Source organism: Dreissena polymorpha, chromosome 3 (assembly GCF_020536995.1).
Source record: "Dreissena polymorpha isolate Duluth1 chromosome 3, UMN_Dpol_1.0, whole genome shotgun sequence".
Lineage (NCBI taxonomy): Eukaryota > Metazoa > Mollusca > Bivalvia > Myida > Dreissenidae > Dreissena > Dreissena polymorpha.
In genome coordinates, this window is record NC_068357.1 from 61,286,287 (window position 1) to 61,301,788 (window position 15,502).

General features: G+C 34.0%; 1 long non-coding RNA gene across 1 annotated transcript; it reads left to right on the forward strand.

The window, feature by feature from the left end:
• The first annotated feature begins 1,904 nt into the window (after positions 1–1,904).
• LOC127874418 (uncharacterized) lies at positions 1,905–12,079 on the forward strand. Its single transcript, XR_008046891.1, has 2 exons — positions 1,905–5,577; positions 11,417–12,079. It is a non-coding gene; the product is annotated as an uncharacterized LOC127874418 (long non-coding RNA).
• The last annotated feature ends 3,423 nt before the right edge of the window (positions 12,080–15,502 follow it).

Below are 15,502 nucleotides of genomic sequence, written 5' to 3' on the forward strand. Positions count from 1 at the left end.
TAAAGCGATAATATTAAAGCCCGGGTCACATTGTCCCTCACTATTCAGACCGTATGATTGCCTTTTGGACTGCGCGCCTGCCATTGATTTATTCCGTATTGATACTGCTTTCTTTTCATAAAAGTGTCATGACTTTTTCCCAAATACATTAGAACTTACAAAGCATGGATAAATCGGTATCATATGTTCAAGATAAACAGCTCTAACGAATGGGCATAAGTGTACGACTCGCACATTAGGGCAAAGCGTCCAGAGAAACAGAGTTAAGCTGCTGAAAAGAACCTTTTAAACCGATATACATGTTGCATGCAGGTAACACTTTCTCATTGACATTATTAATTTTACAACAAATAAAAAAAGGAAGCCTTCACGGTCCTAATTATAGGGAAGTTTAGTTTTGAAGCATATAAAAAGGATTTGTTTCCTAATTGAATCGATATATTTCATCATTAATATAATTATAATTTGTTTTGAAATAAACTACAACCGAACTGTATCTTGAAACTGCATCAAATGGATACTATGACTTACTATAAACAAAAACCACCATGAAGCTCTGATTGCTTTCTTACATTTGCTAATCCGGCGATTTGAGTTTTGCATCAAATCATTTCTAACAACATTTATAAAAGCATTTTTTAAATCAAACAACGAAAGTCATTTCAAAACCTTTTCATTTATGTTGTCTTCAATAAAAACGTCGCTCGTGATCATGGATTTATTAATTGTTGTTAACTAAAACCCAAGGACAAAGATCGGATTTGTGCACCAAACCGAACTATCGATTTTACAGGATTTTCACATTTTGTATAAGTGTGAGGTTTTATGACACCCTTTAAACTGGTTCGAAGCCTTAAACTTCTGTTACCGTTCCTATTCATTGACCATATTTAATTAATTTAAGGTGTTTTGTTTTAAATCGTATGCTACCGATAATTTATCATTTAAATAAGATGCTGTCCTGTGGTAATTAGAATTTATCGCCAATGTATGTCTCTAGCAATTAATAACCTCCATAGTCCACCTTTTGTAACTATGACGTGTAGTCTCCATAGATATGAAGTAAAATACTGTCCACCGTCACCTTTTCCCCTCTAGCCAAGTACGCTTGATGAACACGCTGTAACTTCTCGGTGATAAGAAGTAAAATATAATTGCGAAATGCTGTAAATGATAGCAATAATAATTAAGAAAATTGTTATTTTATGAAACCAGAACTTTATGCCTAATCTTATACAAATCAGAGGGCGGAAGAGAGATTGCATTTCGTGTAAAAAAAACAACATTTCATGTGGTAATTATCCATTTCCATTCCGAATTGCACACCATTCACAATGTGAATGCTTCTGATTTAATAAGGATACACCTTGTTGGCTTTGAAATTTTTCCAATTACATCTTGTAAAAAAAGAGCAAAATTCTGTGTTCATTTTCAAATATTTATAATTTGCATACGAAACACATAGGCGTTTTTTGCGTTCTTAAGGCCAGTTTTCTCTTTCAAACAGTTTATTTATTTAACAGTAGTATTAATGATTTGTATTCATCTATGCCGTACAAATGGACTTTAGAACGCGTACAAAACAAAAAAGACAAAAACATTTATCTTTGTAAGAAGAAATCGTGTTTGTTGGTAAACCGAACTGGCGGCGCTCTTATAAAACGGGGCTTAATCCATGTGCGTAAAGTGTTGTTCCACATAAGCTTGTTCAGTCCGTACAGGCTAATATGGCACGACACTTTCCGCTTTTATTGTTTTTCGCGTTTAAGTAAAGTCTCTTCATGATGACAATCCGGTTTGGGCGGCAGGTGTTGTCCATGAATAGCCTGTGCGGATTGCACAGGTTAATCTGGGACGACACTTAACATACATTAAACTCCGTTATTTTACTAGAGTTGCGACACCTTAAGGGTTTCGCGGGATGGAATGAGTGGGAACTAAAAAAATGTGGGTTCGAAAATATTGGGTAAGAAAATGCGGGAACACACATTTTTGGTACTAAACAAATGTGGGTACGAAAACTTTGGTTACGAAAAAAAATGTGGGTACGAAAATTGTGGGTACAATGGGTCAATGTTAAGGTTTTAGCATGGCGGACGCCAGAAGGCGAAAAGACATGACACATACGATGAGCTGGCTATGAGAATACCTCAGGTATTCTCCGAAAACAGCCGAGCTCATATGCATAAGTCAGTGAGTAATACTCATTAAAAGCTAGGCACGGCGTATAAAATCAGAACCACTGGGCCGAATCTGCTGAAACTTGGCCGCATTATAGATTATGGTCCAAACAAGCTACAGAATGTGCGCTTTTGGACCTGACAGCGTAAAACATTAACCAATAATGAACAGCACAAAATGGGTCATTTTGAACAAAAAAATGTAAACTTTAAGTGGCATTTAATGACTTTTAGACATCAGAAAGTTTCAAATTTTTGATATTCTGCACACTTCGACTTGTTTTTTTTTTTAAATTTAGAAACAGTTATGCTTGGGATGTCTATAAACCCTGTTATTGAATGTCAAATTTGGCAAAAAATTACAATACAATCCCAAAAATGGTTAAGCAGCAATTCCCCTTTAACATTATTCCTTATATTTAATTGAATTCTTTAAATAGATAACTGTGTATATTTAATCATAATGGGCTCTGTATATCACACATGATAGGCCACTGCTGGGGCTTGAACCCAGAACTCATCTCACATTGTAAGATGCGTTTTTCAATTAAACTACAATGACTGTATCGTGTGAAGTGGAGCCAACATACACCCACATAAGTGAAAAAATCATTCCGTCCATATATTTGTCGTGGGTGTTTTCTGACACATGTTGCATAACTGTTTGCAACAAAAGATGTATACATAGATACATAAATGGGGGAAAAAAACGTCTTTTTTAATTTTTGTTTCACATATAAACATTTCCTAGCAATGATTAATAATTATATCATGTTGAAATCATTTATAGACCAAATATTACTGAAACTGCAAAAAAGTATAAGATGGATAGATATAATGTATCATTCTATCTAGTACAATGAACAAATGTTCTTCCGATGCCATTTTCACTAAGGTATTGGTATTGAATCCTGATGTACTACTAAAAATGTATGTCGGTTAGCAATAATAATTCAACAAATCCTCATATTCAAGCTGGGTCATCACTAAGTGGAATTATTTGTGGACATATAACAGAAAAATGCATTTCATGCCTCTATATTGCTTTAACAGGAATCCCAGCTTTTTGTATGAACAAAATTCCCTGATTTTTCCCTGATGGAAAATAAAACTTCCAGGATCATGATTTTGACCTATTTCTTGTTTTAGACACCCTGAATAAATAGCAGTTGCAGACATAACTAAGCTACACGTATACTACAAAGTCACGATAGATATGCAGAGGAAATGATTTGCTGTTTAAATTGTATGGACTTCTCGACACAAGTCGGGAAAGTCTGACCAAACAAAATTCCCTGATTTTTCCCTGATTTCACAAACTTTCCAAATTCCCTGACTGGAAAAAAAGAGTCTTTTTCCAGTTTTCCCTGATTTCCAGGTTGGCTGGGAACCATGTTTAACTTTGATAAAATGTTCTTTAGATGCCATGTGTATTAATTTATATGTCTTTTTTTCTGAGATATTAATGAAAATGCCTGTGGGTATGTGGCGAATACTAGTATTAAAAAAATCTGCAACTTGATATATGGTGTTAACACGGTAAAATTGTATGAGCCCAAATTATAATAGATGAATGCGTATTATGCTTCTATGCTTATACTATGAGGACATGTTCATACAATGCCATTTTTATTAATATAGATGCCAAATTTAATGAAACAGACTTGAAAATGTGTGTTGCCAGATACCAAGTAAGAAAAAAATCAGCATTTTTATGTAGGGCTTTCACACAGTAAAATTGTTTGTGCCCAAATAATCATAGATGAATGCATATTAGGCTTCAATGTTGCTTATACTTTGACTACTGGTTCATACGATGCCATTTTTATAAATATCTATGCCAAATTTAATGAAATAGACTTGAAAATGTGTGTCGCCAGGTACCAAGTAAGAACAAAATCAGCATTTTTATGTAGGGTCTTCATACGGTAAAATTATTTGTGCCCAAATAATAATAGATGAATGTATATTAGGCTTCAATGTTGCTTATATACTATGACGACATGTTCATACGATGCCATTTTTGTTAATATATATGCCAAATGTAATGAAATAGACTTGAAAATGTGTGTCGCAAGATACCACGTAAGAAAAAAATCCGCATTTTTATGTAGGGTCTTCACACTGTAAAACAGTTTTATACGTGGACATAGCATTTTCATGGAGCCCGTAAAGAAAGGGAGTTAATTGTGTAATTTGTGCTGATCAGAAACTTATAACAGTCGTCTCCCTTGAAATATTTGCACTTTATGAGACACCACAAACCATGGCGTCTCATCAGGATCCAAACTGTATTCTAAATCGTCACACTAAGCCCTCATAAGTTATTCATTGTATATGCACTATATAAAACAACCATATAATATATCTAATATATCCAGACACACGTATTATACCCAAATATTAGAAATACACAATTTTATAACAGTAAAAAACAATGGTATTTCACAAACAATTGCAGTCGTTAATAAATGCAGAAAAGCATCATCTACACGTTTCATACGGTATTCAGTTTATATGCAAACGCATTTAAATATATTTACCTCGATACTCGACCAAGCTGTTGAAAAATTATATTAATTAGAACGAGAACAAGTAAGATTAATGTGTTGTTTTCACATTTCTTTAAATGGCTGCCAATACCGCATGTAATAAAACAATCGAAGCGCATGCGCATAATATATGTTACACTCCACTAAACTAGTTGCAGCAAAGACATTCACAGGCGTTCATGTCACTTATATTCATGATATTTCCATATGCGAGTGTGATTGTAAACACAAGTTTCTGAAAACAGTGCGAAAAGGGGCATTACGCAAAGCCAATAAATCTGCGCAGATTTTTGTCAATATTGACAATAAACTGCATGTTTTCTTACCGTTAGTAATCCGACAGTCCGTTGGTCACATTGTGCATTAGTCCGTTTAAGTTATTATTGCCTTACACTTTTCAATATAAATTTATGAACTTTAAACAAAATAAGTAACTAACTAAGTAACTATTTAACTGACTAACACGCGCGTTTTTTTCCCAATATCCGAGACATTTTACTTTCGCACCTTGCCCTCAATGTCTGGCTTTTAAAGTTTACCGCCTTTTTGCGAATACAATGACGTTTACATATGAATTGCCCAATGAAAATTTCGGCGGGATGACGTCAGGCGCCAAAACTGGCGCGTGGTTTTTCCCGGTATAGACCCAGTGTGTCAACGCTGTAAATGCATTGTGGGAAACGGACTATTTCCAGCATGGCGCCCGTAAAGATTATGAACACGGAAGTAAAAATAGTAATAAATTATTATCAAAAACAGGCCTCATCAAACCGGGTCAGCCATGATATATTCTTGGATGCAGTTTGTGCTTCAAAAGGAGCTACTTTTCATGCCAGCCTATCGATGTAATATTCACTAAACACGTTGCAATGACTGTTATCTTCGAAATAATAAATAAATATTTACAATGTAATACCTGCATTAAAACGACTTCTTTTACATGCCGGCTACTATTCCCAAATACATCAAGTTAAATGTCACAAATGCTTTTGTTTTACCGCATAGTTGCTGCCCATATAACTGGCTACTCAATTTTTTTGGAAAACACTGAATTATGCGTGACAAACACAACATTAAAATACATTAATATCCAAAGATTCAAATAATTTCCCACGAGATAAGTCAAAAATTGCATAATCAATTGAATGAAAAATTAAAGTAAAAAAGCCAGATTTTACATAAATTTCAGGTTAATAAACACAAGGTTAAGGTAGTTGGTGAAATATAATCATTATACAGTTAGTAAGGCTTCATTGGTCATTGTTGGCACAGTACTTACATGCACCTCAGGTACTCTTAAGTATACTTACATGTACCCTGGGTACGATAAATATACTAAAACGTAACTGAGAATTTTAATGCTAAATCAGTTGTTGTCGGCTAATTTGTAAAAATTAATTATGTTCACATTTAGGTCAATTTTCCTTTTAACAGCCTTTATATTATAGACATGCATACTCAACTAGAAATGGTGCGGCAGAGGCCGACGCGTATCCCCACGCCGCATGTTTGACCCAGGGGCACCCCAGGGTTGGTAATGTGGCCATGCATAGTTGAGATTGACCGTATTGTCATAAGAGAAGTTCATTATCAATTAGAAGTGAACTGGTGTAGAATTGAAGAAATTATAGTAAAAGGCAATTTTGGATGGGCGTGGCCTATGTGGGCGGGTTGCCCCAGGGTTGGTAATGGGGCCATACATAGTTGAGATTGATCGTATTGTCATAAGAGAGGTTCAGTATCAATTTGAAGTAAATCGGTGTAGAAATGAAGAAATTATAGTAAAAGGCAATTTTTGGTGGGTGTGGCCTATGTGGGCGGGGCGCTCCAGGGTTGATAATGGGGCCGAGGTTCCGTATCAATTTGAAGTGAATCGTTGTAGAAATGAAGAAATTATAGTAAAAGGCATTTTTGGGTTGGCGTGGCCTATGTGGGTGGGGTTCCCCAGGGTTGGTAATGGGGCCCATGCATATCTGAGGTTGATAGTTTTGTCATAAGAAAGGTTCAGTATCAATTTGAAGTGAATCGGTGTAGAAATTAAGAAATTATAGTAAAACTGCAATTTTTAGTGGGAGTGGCCTATGTGGGCGGGGCCCCCAGGGTTGGTAATGGGGCCATGCATAGTTGAGATTTACCGTATTGTCATAAGAGAGGTTTGGTATCAATTTGAAGACAATCAGTGTAGAAATGAAGAAATTATAGTAAAATAACCTAAAAAATGAGTAAAAATCTCTGACCCGGCCCGGGCCCAACCACATAACTTTTGACCCAGGGGTCAGATCAAAATTCCAAATAGTGCAGGGTCGCACATATGCTCATAGCTACCATGTGTGTAAGTTTCAAGGTTCTAGTGCATATAGTGTAGGAGGAGATAGTGGCCAGGCCAGGACGGACGGACGGCGGAGATACCCACAATATGATCAATATCCCCACGCTTTTCAAAAAGTGTGGGGATAAAAAGCAACATGATGCAGAAATTTTAAAATAGAAGTTTGTTTAAGGTAAACAATATCGTTTAACGGTAATCAGTAGCGTATCGGATTTTGGGAGGATATACAACTCAGGTACAGTCTAATATCACCGGGTACGTTTAAGTATATACTCCGTACCCGGGGTACATGTAAGTATACTACCCAGGGTACATGTAAGTAGTACCCGAGCCAACAATGACCAATCGAGCCTTAGTAAGTGAGTGATGGTGTATGAGATATACACCCTCAGTAATTTCATACCATACAAGACTGAGCTTTGCTGTTTGATCAGTTTCATCTTTTCTTTAATATCACGGGTTAGAGAAAAAAAAACTCTATCATGATAAAAAACAATGTAAATAGAGGGACAAATGCTTACTTCCCATTCATTGTAGATTTAATGATTAATTTGTCCAGTGTGAGTCTTTGCATATAGTATACTGTTAATTTGTTTAACAGTTTAAACACAAGAGTTGTCGTTAAATTAGGACCTCTGTCACACAATATCATAATAAAAAAAATGATAATAATTATAGGCATATGAAATGGCCGTAAATAACTTTAAATAAAAAATAATTACGATTTCTTTAAACTGAATTTTTTTATAATAGACTTGTTTTTTTACCTCAATTATTCAGCATTATAGATATAGAGAATATTATGTGAGTTTTGGATCAAGTTTATCATGCGAGGCTTAGAACCGATGAAGCGCGAGGCTTGCCGCTAACATGGTTCGTGCCGAGCATGATAAACTTGATCTTTATCCAGTTTATCCACATAATTTTCTATTTATCCTTTTTTGTGGTCATTTATCGTTCAAAAAAAGTATAAATACTTTAAAATTCAAAGAAACAGCGCTGGTTTTCCAAGTTGACTTCAAAGTGTTTGTTTACTTCAACGTCATCATTTGCTATGACGTCACATTTAAACATATAGTGTTCTTAAGATAGAGGTCGGAAAAAATAGCGATAGTATTAAGGTAAAGTTTATACGATCGTTGTTATACTATCGATTTTCAGCTGGTAATAGGATAAAAAAAATGTACCCATGGGGGTAAATACCCCCACTTTTCAAAGCATAGGGGTAAATGGTCAAATTTCGCCTTGGTTGAAGGGTAATTTGCTAAAAGTAAAACCAGAATATAGCCGGGGTACAGACACTCTACTTTAATAACAATTAACCACTAACTATGTGTATTCCTTCATATTAGTAGGTTTCTTAATTTCTTGTTATTTCAACTTGTTGGCAGATTACATTTAAGATCTTCGTCGTTATTATCCACCACCGTGGCCAACGGAGAACTTTTTTGCCAACTTTCAACAGTTGTTTTATTAGCATTTTAGTGGTTCCTTTTTGATTTTAAAACAGAGGAATTTAAATCATTCAGTATTGGCAGTACAATTTTATTACTCGATACAATTTTTGCCATACACAAAGAATCAATTGTACTTTGAGAAGTAATTTGTGTTGGCTTGGAAGAAGCCATGCTGACCACTTCATGTAATTTAATAAACACATAAGCGCTTGACTGTCTGTTAAAAAATCAATACTAAATTTACCATGCATCTAGATGCTACAGAGTATACATACCGACTGGCTAACTATTTCTACAACCAGCTCTAATTTTTACGATAACCAGTCTCATTTTTTGGCTAAAGACAATCAGCTGTTTATATTTTTTGTTTATGATATACGCATCAGTGCCCCAGATAAGCTGTGTATCTGCGTCTTTCACCCTATTAAAATGTCTAAAAACGCAAAGAAATTCAATAACATGCCTATTGAAAACGCAACCATTTTGATTTGTGCGCAAATTCGTCAAATTCAATGCGTACAACACAATAGCTTCAATCGAAAATACTAAATGCTCATTTTCGGTATTTTCTCTTTGAAATTATTATCGTCACGCGTATTTATTAAGCAAGCGCCTGGATGACGGACCATGAAAACAGTCAAGCTTTATTCAAACTCTCTGCGTTCTAGATTTCATAGTTAAATAAAGTGTGATCAAATTGTTTTCCTCGACATACATGCGTTTTCAATCTGACTTTATCCGTCGCTCATTGTGCATGTATTTATAAAGTGCCCGTACTTTCAGTTTCTATAACGATGCAAAATAAAAATGTCTAAGAGAGGTCGAAAGACTTCCGCTATTGTTGAGAAAAAAATATCAGTCGATCGCAAACTGTTTCGAACCAAGAAAGCAAGAGCCAAATGATCATTCGTGTTATCGAATTTTTGTTTGTTTTAAGTTTATATTAAGGACAGTTTCAATGATTAAAGATGTTATGAAACATCAGTTTATTAAAGTTAATTATGATAGTTTAAAGTTTTATTGAATCAGTACAAGTGAGCATCTTCCACAGAAGTAAAACATTAATGATATAAAGGTATGCATTTTTATAAATTATTTCACCCTATTTCAAGAAGGAAATCACCCTATTTTTCAAATCAATGGGTGAAAACCCTATTTCTCAAATAATTATCTGGGGCACTGCGCAGAGAATTTACAGCATTAGCGTAAGTCCAGATTGGCTTGCTTAAATGTACGCACGGAAATGATAAATTGAGCGTATCTTGATATTTCGAATGCGTATATTACGCTGATACGCAGCTTATCTAGAACGCTGATTATTATTAAATAAATAAATAGTGAAAGCTGTTTTTGCAAAAATTAGAGGAATTTGCAACGCAAATGGTCAGTATTTTAATTACCGGTAGAGGAATTTGCAATGCAAATGGTCAGTATTTTAAAAAGTGTGCAACTCATTTTTTCACATTTTTCGACAGTTAGCGACTTTTTTTCTCACAAATTTGAATAGTTTGAGACTCATATTTTCACAAATTTGAACAATGCTCAATTAATTATTTTCACTATTTCCAACAGTCACAAGTCATTTGTTCACAATTTTGAACAGTGTGCAACTTACAGGGGACAAAAATATTTCTAAACTGCACTCGTCCTGCAGGACGAGTGCATTTAAATGTGCACTCGTCCTGCAAACACATATGCACTCGTCCTTGAATATGTGTGAAATAAAGTTTGCAAAGGGCTAATATGACTAATAAAATTTACTATATCACTGCTAAAATGCTGCTTACTCAGTTATTCATGCCAGCTGATCAAAAAAGAAATGTTGAGCAGTGAAATAAGTTATTTATGAGGAACACAAAATAAATAAATGAAGACTGCTGTTTTACTTTTTTCTAATGCTTGCGTGCTTTCCTGTTTGGGATGTTTGAACACCAAACTCCCCCCCATCCCTTTAAAGAACGCTCAAATGTCAGACATTTTTCGGACGAAATTCAGACTAGTTATAAACTGTACTTTGCAGTTAAATAATTCTTTAAAAATCAATACTTACAGTGAATGCAGTCGGATGTTTCCCTGTCAACATTGACACCAATATTTACTCGCGACTTAGTCTCGCATAACAATGCGCACCTGTTGTATGAAATTTACAATTACAATTTCCAGTTCATTCTCGTTCTACTTTCGGAATAGATATGCTTTAAGAAAATGATTTTATTTAATTATTTACGGGTCTTAAAAAACATATTTTAACATCAGCTTTTTCTCTCGTCCTGTAGGACGAGCGCTTTAGGGAAATTCACTTGTCCTTTAAAGATTTCACTCGTCAATATGAGCAGACGAGTGGAATTTTTGTCCCCTTACTTATTTTTCCATAATTGTCTAGATTGCGAGGCTCATTTTTACAACCTTCAACATTGTACGACTCATATTTCACAATTTTCAACATTGTGAGACACTTTTTTTACATTTTTCTAATGTTTGCGACTGATATTTTAAGTATTTTAAACAATGCGCGACTCATTTTTTCACATTGTTGAATAGTCACCACCCATTTTTCTTACTTTTACATGCAAGACTCATTTTTCCACAATATGAACAGTGTGCGACTAATGTTTTCAAAAAATGAGGCGGCAGATGTTGCTGCACAAAGATAAAAAAGCCAACTGCCATAAATTTTATCCAAAAAAGAGCAACATGGCTTATTGGAGCTAATCAACCCTTTCTACATGTACTTTCAACAAGCACACAGACCAATGACAGTAGGACTACTGGCACTGACCGTTGGTTCATCAGCATGAAAAATGGGTGTCAAAAATAGCACAAATAATGTAAAATGTGTAATATGCATGTATAACGATGAAACTTACCAACCACTCGACCAGGAAACATCTGTTGCAGACTATGTGGGAACTGGGATTCGGGATGCTCTCCCACTGGTATCATATGCAGATCAGTGGTCACAAGAACGTACACAACATCATTAATGTCAGCAATATATATCTCCAACTTCAAACACACAGCTTGCAAAATCGCTGAATATTGCACAAAAGCAGCTTCGTTACAAACTTCCAGCAACTCGAAATCCACAAGCAGTCTCGTTCCCCACCCACTTTGACTTCGTAGCGAAGGCATGTTTTTTTTGGGAAACCGTTAACATCTCACAACTAAACGTATACTACGGAGATTGACAAGTTGAAAAATAAATTACTGTAATCACTTCCAATTTGCGCACTAAGTTAAACTCCAGTTCCAGTTTGTCTTTATTGTTGAAATGTTACTCTACACATTCGCTTTGAAAATAGAGGTTGGCGTGTTGTTGGAAGTACATGTACATGTCGAATGTGTTATTGTAAAAACTATTGGTATTGTGTTTTTAGTGCAGACATTGTATTTAAGTTTCGATTTCTAGCATAAATTTATATATTTTGTTAAATAATTTGCGTTTGAATGTGATTGTTTGTTGCTTACTTGCGAACTATTTTTTATGTGTAAATATGCATAGACGCTAGTGGATATGTAATCAGGTTACCATATTTACAACAATAAAATTTAACGGCTGTTTGTTTTTGTTTGTTTTGTTAATATTTTCTAAAACGTATGTTAAACGAGAGATGAAATTATTAATTAATTTGGGAATAAAATCGCAATATGTATTATTTAAAATCAAATTTTAAGTGTCTAGCGCGTGAATTGTCTCTTGGGGGTGAATTGTGTTTGGGTTGCTATTAACGCTATTAACGCTTCCAGCGAGTACTCATTTTATAGCGATTGCGCAATAAAAAACACCACTTTTTCGTAAATTTATCAAAAACTGGACTTTTCCCAGATATGACGAATACGCCAAAAGGTAGATCGCATTCTGGTCCATATACATGTCAAATTTCAGCACAAGTGTTGGGCCAGTTTTCAAGACTCCCAAATCGCGGCTATAACCAGGAGCTTAACGAATTTTAGTCGCCATTATCATTCGTTCAATTGAACGTCATCAAATGATGACGTCAATATAGCACTCATTCCATACAAATCTGATCATTATAGGGTCATTTAATCTATAGCCTAGGTAGAAAGTAATTTATTATTTTTTTATTTAAAAACAGTAAGTAGGATTTCTATATACGTATTCTCATATTTTGACCAAGGCAATTATTTTTTAGTTTTAAAGCGCAAAATAGACGGATTTCTACCTTGTAACCACCAGATACATTGTATATTCTAATTGGCATAGATAAAATTAAATCTATAGCCTAGTTACAAAGTAATATATTATTGTTCAAACGGTACCGCTTTTAAACTGAAAGTAGGATTTGTAGACATTTACGTCTATTTCTACAAACGCGATTATTTTTAAGTTTTAAAGCGCAAAAAAGACGGATTTCTACCTTGTAATCACCAGATATATTCTAAATGGCAAAGATAAAGATATGTTTCTTATTTATACTTAAATTTACTATGCCATGCAGTTAATTTTAAGGTGTGTGGCTCAAAGTCATTTAAAAAGATGAGCAAATATAATCATTTTTCTAAAAATAAATCATCCTCTGAAGCCCCCACTGAGATTCAAACTCAGACCTCTCTCCTCTGTGAAGGAAAGTATTCTATCTTGAAATACAAGGGCATGTAAGAGGAAAGTCAGCTATTTTAAATTTATCAACAAATAGATTTAAACAATATTTATATGGTATTAAAATATGCAAATATTAATGTAATATGACCAGAATTGGAGGTTCAAATCTTTGTAACTTTATTGTTCAAAGCAAAGAATTAAAGTTAAAATTGATGTACATGTAAGCATGTTGTTAATACTAAATTGAGTTTTTTTATGACTCCTTCGCTTCTGTATAGTATGAAATACATATCTCGTGTAACATAATTTCATGTAAACTCTGGACTTTAATGACGACAAGTTGGATGTATGGTTTCCTGTATTGTGTTTTAGGTCAGAATGGTTAACATTTTATACTTGACAAAGATTTGAACCTCCAATTCTGATCATCCGTCTCTTTCTCAAAATTTATTAAAAACCACACTATTTTTTTTAAAACTTGTGTATCAAATGCTAACCATTCTTACCTAAAACATGATTAAGGAAACCGAAATATTGACACAGCGAGTTATTTTATTCTTATGGAAGATTAAATTATGCATGACAAAAATACAATCGGAAATATTTTTTACAATCTCTTGATGCTTTAAAAATATTTTACTGTTAAATAAAATAACACGTCTGACTTGTCGTCATTAAAATCCAGAGTTTGAATGAAATTACGTTACACGAGATACGCATTTCATACCATATAAGAGCAAAGGAGATATTAAGAACTTAATTTAGTATAAGCGACACGCTTACCTAAATTTAAACTTTAATCCAATTCTTAAAACAATAAAGTTGCAAGATACAGTAACATGCACGCACTTCCATTTTGTGTGTTTTTTTTTTCGTTCCATTTTGTCAAAATTTATTTACAACCACACTCATTCTTAATAACATTTGTATCAAATGCTTACCATAACAAAGCCGTAATCCTGTCGCTGTAAGTTATTTTATTCCTATGAAAATTTAAATTATGCATGACAAACACAAAATCCAAAATAATTTTGGAATATTTCTATGCTTTAAAAAATATTTAACTGCACGGCCGACTTGTAGTCATTAAACCCAGAGTTTAAATGAAAATACGCCACACGAGATATATATGTATTTCATATCAAGTCATGTGTGCTGAATTAATGTTACTCAGCTTTACATATTCTACCATTTATTAATTAAACAGAACCTTGTCAAGTTGACGATGCTTATAATTTGAGAAGTTAATGATTTATAATCATCGAGGGGGGTATTCCAGACGTAAAACATTGCATCATTACATGGTTAACAGCTGCACAACTGTATGCGAAAGGTAAAACAGTATATTCTATCGAGAACTAACTTGCAATTTGCATAGCAACGTCCGAAATGTGCAAACTCCGACATCTATTTCGATATTTATAAATTCAAGATATAACGTTAACTGAACTGTTATACAGAAATCAAACTATAAAACTTGTGTTTTGATAAAAAAATAAGCAAAGCAAACCAAAAAAAATTACCCTTTTAACGGCAAAACGATTAATTTATCCAATATTCAACACATGTATTTCCATTCAAATTATGAACTTGAACTTTAACGGTTGATTGTCGTTTCGTGCCAATACCAGTTCGTGCCACTAATATTTGTGTTGTTTATTTTTAAAGGTAAGTTTCGTGAGAAATAAATGTGTTTGAAAACTTTCTCGCATGGTAATGGTATATAAAATTCAACTCATCGGACAAATTCAAGAACACAATGACACTTACCAAGTTTTCTGAACAACCGTACACAGCGCAAAATGCGGGAGCCGCGTGATGTCTATTTCCATATCCACGGGTGTGTTTATGTCAAATGCTAGTGTTTTTCAATAGATCGTATACTTATCTAAAAAACGGCGAAGTAGCGTTCACTTTAATTATTTTGATGATGTTATTTTGTAAATACTTTCTCGCGTTCTTTTCGAACGTTCATTGGCAGCCATATTGAATGTTGGTTGTATACTTCCGAAATTATGTGTTTTAATGACTCTCAAAAATGTTTTTAGTGCAGAAATTGTATTTTTAAGTATCAATTTCTCGGATTTATTTTATATATTTTGTTAACTTATTTGCGTTTAAATTTGATTGTTTGTTGTTTACTTGCGAACTATTTTTCATGTGTACGCTAGTGGATATGTAATCAGGTTACCATATTTACATTAATGAAATTTAACTGTTGTTTGTTTTTGTTTGTTTTGTTAATATTTTCTAAACGGGTTCAGCTATGTATGTTAAACGCAATATGAATTTATTTATTAATTTGGGAATAAAATCGCAATATGTATTAATTAAAATCAAATTTGAAGTGTCTATCGCGTGAATTGTCTCCTTGGGTTGAATTGTGTTTGGGTTGCTATTAACGCTATTAACGCTTCCGG